The following is a 10,005-nucleotide window of genomic DNA, read 5'->3' on the forward strand; positions in this document are numbered from 1 at the left end:
TGTCTGCAGTGGACATCAGCGTACCAAAAGTTAAAAGTAGTTCAGACAGAACTTCACCTCGGTGGATCAATCCTACAGTCTTGGCAAAACTCAAGAAAAAGAAGCAAGCTTACAAAAAGTACTTAGAAACTAGAGAGGGTGCAGACTATATTAATTACACGAGGGCCAGAAATCAAGCCAAAAGCTCATGCAGAATTGCTGTAAAGGACTATGAGAGATCTATTTCTCGTATGGCTAAAGTGAACCCGAAAAAGTTTTTTGCATATGCTAGAACAAAAACGAAGACTAAAGACGGTATTGCGGATTTGTATGATGATTATAAGACAGCCTCATCTAACATTGACAAAGCCAATATTCTTAACAAGTTCTTTAGCAGTGTATTCACCAACGAGGATCTTACAATTATACCAACATGTGAAAGAAAAAGTGTAAACAACATACTATCAGATATAGAATTCGACAAAGACACTGTAAAGAAGAAACTAGACAAACTCAATATGAACAAGTCCCCAGGACCTGACATGTTCCACCCCAACGTATTATGTCAGTTGTCAGAAGAACTCTCCGAACCATTAGCGTTACTGTTCCAAAAATCACTTGACTCAGGAACTCTTCCACCCGATTGGAAAGAAGCACAAGTTACACCGTTATTCAAGAAAGGAGACAAGAGTAATCCGGGCAATTATCGACCAGTTAGCCTCACCTCAGTGGTTTGCAAAATAATGGAGAGCATTATTAGAGACTATGTCATAACTCACCTAAAGAACAACAAGTTACTGTCTGAATGCCAACATGGCTTTGTTTCTGGCAGGTCATGTTCAACTAACCTCCTAAAGACTTTAAATGATTGGACAGAGTTTCTCGACCAAGGATCTTCGGTTGACGCAATCTACTTAGATTTTGCTAAAGCTTTTGATTCTGTTCCCCATCAAAGACTCTTAAACAAACTGGAAGCTCATGGTGTTCAAGGAAATACTCTAAGCTGGATTAAGCATTTTCTAGTAGGCAGGAAACAGAGAGTTAGCGTGCAAGGCACAGTGTCAAATTGGACAGAAGTTCTTAGTGGAGTGCCACAAGACAGCGTCTTAGGTCCAACTCTTTTCGTAATCTTCATTAATGATTTACCAAGTATTTTGTCTAGCTCATGTTCAATGTATGCCGATGATACTAAAGTATACAGAAAGGTAAACAATCAAGAAAATAGAGACAGTCTTCAGTTAGACCGCTGGAACAGTCTCCCTGAAACGGTGACCAATGCTCCAAGTGTCAACGCCTTCAAAAATAGCTTAGATAGCCACTTAGCAGATTACATGTTTAGCATAGTTGAACCGCCCATTAAGATCCCATCAAAGGGTTAGACGTATATGCAGGTCAAAAGATCTGTTAGGGTTAGGGCCTTCAATTTATCAAAAAGTTTATATATTATAGATACAGGTCAAAAGATCTGTTAGGGCTTTTTATTGACTTTTATCTCGATGAACTGAATGCCAAGATCAGCAAAGGCACAAAACGCCTAATACGCTGGAAAACTATACTATACTATAAATTGCAATTACGTCTACTCCTTAATGCCTCTGTATTGTTTGTTTTTGACGGTTTTACGGCGCTCGAGACACATCAAGGTAATTTCAGCGCCAGTATACACGCAGAAAATGGGATAGTCAATATATTCTAGATTTACAACCTAAAGTACAGTCTACACCAAAAGTTGCCCAAATATGGCACCGATGTAGATTCCAAGATCACACTATCAATCTAGTTTGAGTTTGAGATCACCTACACGTCTCATCGATATACAAGCATAGGATCCCACGAGGAATACACTCAAATGTTAACAAATCATTAAATATTCAAAACGAAACAAAAATATGTCTGTACATTGCAGTGCTATTAGCAGAGAGGTGATTTACAAGGGAGGAGTGTACCATCTCCCTAAAGCTATACCATACATCTGAATATGACTTTACCCTCACAGCCAAGGCAGGACAAACCAAGTAATCCCACTCCAAGACAAAGACCGAAAGCAACTCGGAAAACTGATAAAGACACAGCAAGTGACCTCCTGTCCACCATAGGGAGGTCAGAAGACCCCATCCTGACCAATCAAAACATGGAATTTGTGACACACCCTCACACGTGCTCGGACAAACATAGTTGGCTGTTTGTAAACAATCGACCTATCTTTGGACATTGTTACTGTTTTTATACCGCCAAATGGGTGACTAGTTTTCACACGATTTTCTCGATCATGTTATAGACGTTTAAGCTTACACATAATTTTCTGTGTTGGTTCAATTGTTTAAGAATTAGGACAGCGGGTATTTTACTTAAGACACACAACATCGATAGTAAAAGCCTATTGTCTGTCTGAAAAAAAAAATAATATCGCTTAACAGGCGTCATAGCTTATCCTAACTGTTAAATGTTGCTGTTGGACAGGGACCATTTGTAAAGCGCTTTAAGCACGTTTAGTGGATATTGCTCTAAATAAAAGCTCCGTTGTTTAATATAAAAGCTAAATTATCTGTATTCGTCAATAAAAGTGAAGCTTTCTTTTGATGATTTTTATTCATAACAGAAGTTTATACAAAATGCTTCATCACCTGCCTATGACTATGACTATGACAAGACTTAATTCACTCAACCCTCACACCGACTTTCTGGGTGGCCCCTGGTTACTTTGACCTCACAATTAAATATGTACAATTTTCTGAAACAAATTATAGTCATATTATTCAAGCTACTGTTTCTTTGAATTAAAGTAATAATAGGATTTGAATAAAACTATGTACATGTCATTTTTGTTTCCTTTAGATTGAGTAACTTGAGTAATTTTTTAATTCAATTTTGAAAGGTACGGTACCCCTAATCTCCCAGGAGCGGGTACAGCAGAGAGTTCACATGGCAGGTTTCTGAAAAAAAAACCCAACCAAATCCCAAATTTTGCAAACTAAAAACAGCAAAATTTGCAACAACAAAAATTGCAAAAAATTACGATTAATTTTCCTACTAACTCATAATTAGTTCATGAAAGAGAAACGTATTTGTTTGTATTAAAGGGTTTCATGGCGCTTGCAACAAATGTAAGGTCATATCAACGGCAACGCCAGTAAAAAGGAAGACAATGAGATAGTAAAAAATAAACTACTCTTTTATTTAAATTATCTTTCCGATCTATCAAATTATTAAAAAAAAAAAAATCGTCATTTTTTTTCTCACCTTTTTTGTGTGCAAAATCAATGCAAATCAGTGATATTTTGCGGCCGCAAGCGGTGCAAAAAAAAAAAAAAAACAACCCTGCCATGCCAGAGAGCTAGAGGGTTAGGGTTGAGAGTGAGAGAGTTTACGTTTAAATGTCACACCTAATCAGATGCAGAATTCTTCTTCTTCTTCCTTTTAGGTCTGTAACTTGAATAATTTTGAAGATTTCACAGACCAGTGTTATTTCTTTCATTGGAGATGTGAGACTATTCCACGGTCTCACTGTTGATGGAATGAACGAGTACAAGTACAAGTGGGCATCCACTCTTAAGTGGGGAACCATAAAATTGGATGACTTCCTCTTATTTTGTTGAATATCATCGAGAGGTAATTTCACTTGGACATTTAGGCCCTTGCAAAATATTGTTACTTTGTCACGGTTTCTTCTCTGTTGTAGTGGTTCAAAATCTATATCAGTTTCGTGTTTTTTTTATCTTTGTGGTTTTGATTTATACATTTCACTGCTCTGTTTTGTATTTGTTCGAGCATGATGCCTGTAAGGCGATATTATAATTTTTTTCGGACAGAGACAATGCTGTTAACGACCAGGTACTAATTTTACACCTGAGTACGGTGAGAGAATGTGAGTAAAGAGCCTTTTCCGAGGACTCAACTATGTGCTAAGCGAGGCTCGAATCCGGGACCTACTGATCTGAAAGCAAGTGTCATACCACAAGACCAAATAACCGCACTATAGTATTTGGGGAATTGGTTCAAATAGGGGACAGATGTGGATTCCAAGAGCACACTATCAGTGTACTGGATTTGAGATCATCAAGTCTCATCCAGACACCAGCACAGGATCTCACTGAGATGAATACACTCAAATATTTACAGAATATATCCAAAACAGAAAACATAACTAACAACACATAACAGAGAGATGATATACAAGGAAAAAAAGATCATTTCCCAAAATCAATACTAAACATTCGACTGTTTCCCTCTCAGCTAAGGACTCGAGCAAGGGGCCACGACAAAACTAAGCAATCCCATTCAAGGACAAAGACAGATAGAAACTCGGACAGCAGATGTAAGGGGATGGAAGATACAGCAAGTGACCTCAGGCCCACCATGGGAGGTCAAAGGACCCCACCCAGACTACCCCACTCGTCCACCTATCACTATCATAGAAGTGTAAAAGACAAGTAAACATACAAAATAAATACAACACAAAATTAAAATATCGCACTGAGATAAAAAAAATAGATTTTTACTCATCTCGAAAAAATTTTTTAAAAAACCCCTAGAATTATGTGTTAACTTATGGATTGGACAATAGTTTTTGCATGAAAAGAGAAAAAAACAATAAAAATGAAAAGTGAACCATCATCCCATGAAATCATATGCTTTTGAATTCAATCTATACTGTTTCAGGGTCAACTATAAAAATATAATAAAAAAGTGTGTATGAAACAGCGCCAGACAAAGCAAGAAAGAAAAATACAAGAAAAAAAACCCATCCTGCCTTGCATGCAGTCAAAGCAAGCTGATTTTTTGGGATGTTTTTTCTTTCTTGTGTTTTTCTTTCTTGCTTTGTCTGGCACTGTTTCATAAACACGTTTTTCAGAGTTTTATCTGACAGAAATGTTCTTATTGTCAAGTAAATTTCTCATAACTTCTCGAGTAGTCAGGCTGAAAGGGAATTCTAATTGTTTTTTTTTTCATTTTAAGAAAAACAAAATTCATTTTCTCAAAAATGGGGTACACATTTTATACAATATCATTCACTTCTTTGACTGAGAAAACTGAATTTTTGGCATCTAGCACACACTGTAATTTCATCCTTTTGAGATAGTGGGTTATTTATATATATACATACATAAAGTACACGCTGGATTCTAGCACACTTAATTCCAGCATGCTATGCAATACAACACACTACACACATAAGCATCGGATTTCGACATGCACAGTCTAGTACCATTTTTGGTTTCTTCCGAGAGTGTGCTAGTATCCAACAAAAACTGTATTATATCTATCCAGTGTAAACTAAAAAAAACTAAATAGTCCATGGAATGACAATCATGGTGTGAAGAAGATCAGGTAAAAATAAGACACGCTTACACTCGACACATTATGACACATTATGCTAAAACAAAACATGAAACAAGGAAGTAAATGAGAGTAAATAGCAAACTTTCATGGTAAAGACATGTTTTCTTTTTGAAACTCATTAAATTATGTAAATTGTGAGTTGTAGGAAGGATAATCCGTAGAGACAGACGAGTAAAAATGGGAATGTATCCAAAGTAAACTAATGAGACAGGCACAACATTTTGATCATAAAATGATGTTCAACTCCTCTTCTCACAAAATAACCCCAAAAATCTTTACTTTAAAACACATGACAACAATCAACATATCCCCTATCAAAGGAATGACTCGACGTGCTCATATTTATAGGTTTAATAAGCGAATACAATTATAAGCTTAGTTTAACATTGTTGTCATGGACATTTTGCTTTGGTTTGAGAGTATTTCCATAACAACAATGAGCCCATAACAATTTGGGTTATCAGACCTGTAAATAAGTACACATCAGAATGACTGACTGAATGATTGATCAATCAATAAATTATGAGCAATGACATCTAAATTGGTCTCATTTTAAAAATTGAAATTCAAAACAATAATCATCTTACAATACAGAGCTCGTCAAATTTGGACTCAAGTTGTTTTTCTGAATGAAGTGCTTCTGCATACCAATTAGATCCCGCCACTTGGGCATTCAATGAAGAAACAGTTAAATCAAATGAATCCAAAAGAAATGACTAGTCACAGGTCCACTTACAATATGATTTAACATTGCACATTTCAAGTGGGAAACACCCAAATAAATTAATATCAAATTGATATGTTACACGATATCACAACTATCTAAAAATAAATAAAGTATATATCATGTTTCATGACAAAAATTACAGAAAAAATGATAAATTTGTAGAAAAAAACTGAACACAATATTGCACATCATGATAAAGTCAATTAAATATAATTGCCATAAAATTATAAAATAATATGGATTAAAATATTGCACATTTGTAAGATATGTATTCAATTCTTGTAAAATTTAACTCGAATGAATGGTTTGTTTTTAGAGATATAAATAAATTATTAAAAGCAATCGAAACAGGAAGAACAATTAGTAGAAAACAAACATTACATCTTCTTAGTATTCTATGATACCATTTTAGTGACAGTGATGAGACAGTAGAAGCAGTTACATCTGAAAAGTAATGCTTCTTTGTAATAAGGCATGACAATACAGATATAACCAATTCAGGGGCATATAAGGGAGACAACATATCAATTATATCCAAACATAATTTTACTCTCTTGTCAAAGGCGTAGAAACCAGAAATTCCAAACTTGAAGCATCATTTAATTTTATATATTTGGTTATTCTTCTTCCTTGGTGGAAAATGGAATCAGCCTCACCTTGACACGATTTATAATGATGATAATTTCATATCACTGATTTATTTACTAACTTAAAATTATTTTAAAATTAAATAATACTGCTTCTAAATAAATATAAAATAATTAATTAATTCATTTCTCTTCTTAAAAGTAAAAGGCAGCAATCTTATTTTCTATATCTACCCTCAAATTCTATCCTCCCCCCCCCCCCCCCCCCCCCCCCCCCCCCGCAGTGAGTTTAGAATAAAAGAAATACGTTCAGATTCAAAACAATAGTTTTGAAAATAAAACTTTTATCGACTACCAAGTTAGAGCCTGGTGATGAATAGAGGACTTTTATCTATTATTACCAAACCACTGCTTGATGAAGTCACCACTACTTTGTGGGTTTTTTGTGTTTGTGGACACAGAGAAATGCTTGAAAAATGAATAACAGATATCATCGGCTAACGTCTGCCCAATGACTAACGTTATCTCTAACAATATGTCTTCCTATGTCTAACGTTATAATATATGTTACAGCGAATGACATAATCAGTTGGATGGTGAAAAGTTTGAACTGAGATATAGCCAAGTTTAATAATAAGGTCAATTTTGATAAAAAATGAGTTCTTGTCATAAATGATTAAATCAACCCTTTTTGTACATCTTTGGGAAATATCAAAGCTTAATTTCACTTCTAAATATTTTTTACAGTTAGTCAAGTTGAAAAAGTATGGAATTTGAGAAAAGTTGCTGGATACCTTTCCCACACATCTGACCATAACTTCATGAAAAATCACCCGATTTACTTAAAATAAAGATTAAAATGCTCTAGGGAACATATTCCTTCAGAAAATGAAAAAATATATAGGGTAGCCCTATTCGTCCTTAAGGTCGAATAGCATCAACCGCCATTGCCCTCCGTAAGGACAAATAGTGTTGCTTGCACTATTCGTACTTCACACTACAGCTGGGCACTATTCCGTTTCTGTTTGTACTGAGATAGATTCGATTCTACGTAATTACATGATATATCCGCATCGTCTTAAATTTTTTGTTAGTGAGTCAAATAATCAGTTGAGTGTATGTGTGTAGGTGTGTGTGTGCGTGTATGTGTTAGTTTTGTGTGTGTGTGTGGGGGGGGGGGGTTGTTTTTTTTTGTTTTCTGTTTTGGGGGGGGGGGGGGGTTGTTTTTTGTTTTTTTTTTGTTTTCTTCTGGGATTTTTTTTCCAGAATGGTGATCGTTTCCTTATTAGGAACTATTATCGTGTTCTCCTTTTGGCAAGTATCCTATTCAAATGCCTGCTCGAAAGTTTGGGTTGGTTGGGCACAGAGGAAGATTCGTCAGGTATTCTTTTCTTTCTTTTTTTGGTGGTGGGGGGTAATTTTTTTTTTCTTCTTCTTCTTTAAAAAAAATTTTTATTTGTTGTGTGTGTGTGTGTGGGGGGGGGGGGGGGTTGCCTTTATTACATGTTTTCTATCTATGATAGTGGTTTAACACTCAATAACTATTTGTTTTAAATGACTAGTATTAAAATTGTCAAAAATATTATATTAGTCATAGTAATATAAGCAGCCCAATAACATCAACGTATTTCTTAAGAAGCAGTTTTTAAAAAATATTATAATCTTGATAATTCAGTGAGGGCCATCAATATTGGCTTGAATTTAGCCAACATTTTTCATTTATTTGAACAATGTCGATACATGTCCTTTAACTTCAGAAAATTTTGTTATAAGTTGTACCGTCTTGAGTAGACGAGCTGTATAACAGAATTGTAGATTTAATTCACGGAGAATTCAATGAGTTAGTGGCAGTGAACGAGGTAATGGTATAGACGGTATGGAATTTAGCGGCTTTACAACACGCAAATTAATTCCAAAGCCGAAAGCACAACGTTGCATGTAATCTAATCTACATTTACGATGTCAAATATATTAAAGATTAATAAAGGACACTAATACCAAGTCCTCAATATTTTCAGTACTTCATTCGTTAGCTAATACTATTAAGTATTTGGTATCCACTTTTGCCCTGACGAGAAGTTAGAATGTCAACGGGCTGGGCTTTGAAATGTCTACGGGTTGAAACTGGATGAAATAGGATGATACAGAACATAAAAGCCCAGTTCGGCCTAAGAACAATAATTTGCCTATGTTCTTAAACTCAGAACAATGGGTTATGTTATCAAGGGTGTTGGGATTGTTATTTTGATCTGGGTAGGGGTCTATAGATAACAACAGCAATATTAGAAACGTCTCTAACGTCTGATAAAGCTAAGATTACTGGCCAAAAATATATTCTAACTTTAGTTAAAATTTGAAAAATAAAAACACGGAATATATACATAATAAGCTTTATATATTTTAAACAATGGTTACAAGAAAAAATACACGATTTTTCTCAATAATTCTGTATTCAAACAACTTTGTATGCAAATGTTGTATTCCAGATGTGTAATTTGGCTTATCACCACTCAATGTGGTAAGTCAATAGATATTACTAATACTAACTTGTGTCTATGTACGCAGTGATACCGACCTGCCAAGCATTCGACTTATTGTATTATAGTGGGATGGCAGAATACCATTCCGAAAGGGATTTGTGCTGCGTTGTAGGTTAACAAATCATCCCCATCGACGTGTAGAAATACGCAGGTCTGACATCCGAACCCACTTTTCAGCCTAGTTTAACATTGTTGTATAATGGACAGTATTTTGCGTATTTTTTTTTTAGATTTCCATTACAACAATGAGCCAATAAGGAAATGGGTTATCAGACCTGAAAATAAGTGCACGTCGATCCACATCAATTTAAAAACCATCACCATCACAGACAATAATCACTACCACAAGCACTTTTACAACAGCCTCATTACCATCAGAATCGATACCACCATCATTTGCACAATATCATACGTATCAGCACCACCATCAATATCACTACCACAGCATTATACCTACCATTACCATGGTCATATCAACTATTGCCACCACTAGAAAAAGCATAACTATCATGTCGGCCACCACCACTCCAGAAAACAATCATTTTAAATACCAATATCACAGGCGTACACTATAGCGTCACCATTGCCTTCAATGTTATCACTTCAGCTTCTTGATCATTGACACCACCACTACAAGTAAATTATGGTCGTTATCGTCCCCACCACATTATTCTTATTATCACTATCGACATCACCAATGCATCAGCTTTGTAACTACCACCACCACCACCACCACCATCATCATCATCATCATTTCAATCAGGGATCATCATTTCAATCACGACCATCACAAAAACAACAAAATTAACAGCATCATCACTGCTACCACCAC

At 35.3% G+C, this 10,005-nt stretch overlaps 1 long non-coding RNA gene across 1 annotated transcript; it reads left to right on the forward strand.

Moving 5' to 3' along the window:
* The first annotated feature begins 3,426 nt into the window (after window positions 1–3,426).
* Window positions 3,427–4,506, forward strand: LOC144962633 (uncharacterized). The gene is made up of 2 exons (XR_013643503.1): window positions 3,427–3,588; window positions 4,213–4,506. It is a non-coding gene; the product is annotated as an uncharacterized LOC144962633 (long non-coding RNA).
* Window positions 4,507–10,005: the final 5,499 nt, after the last annotated feature.

Source organism: Berghia stephanieae, chromosome 1 (genome assembly GCF_034508935.2).
Source record: "Berghia stephanieae isolate SIO BIC M18660-M18661 chromosome 1, UCSD_Bste_1.3, whole genome shotgun sequence".
NCBI lineage: Eukaryota > Metazoa > Mollusca > Gastropoda > Nudibranchia > Aeolidiidae > Berghia > Berghia stephanieae.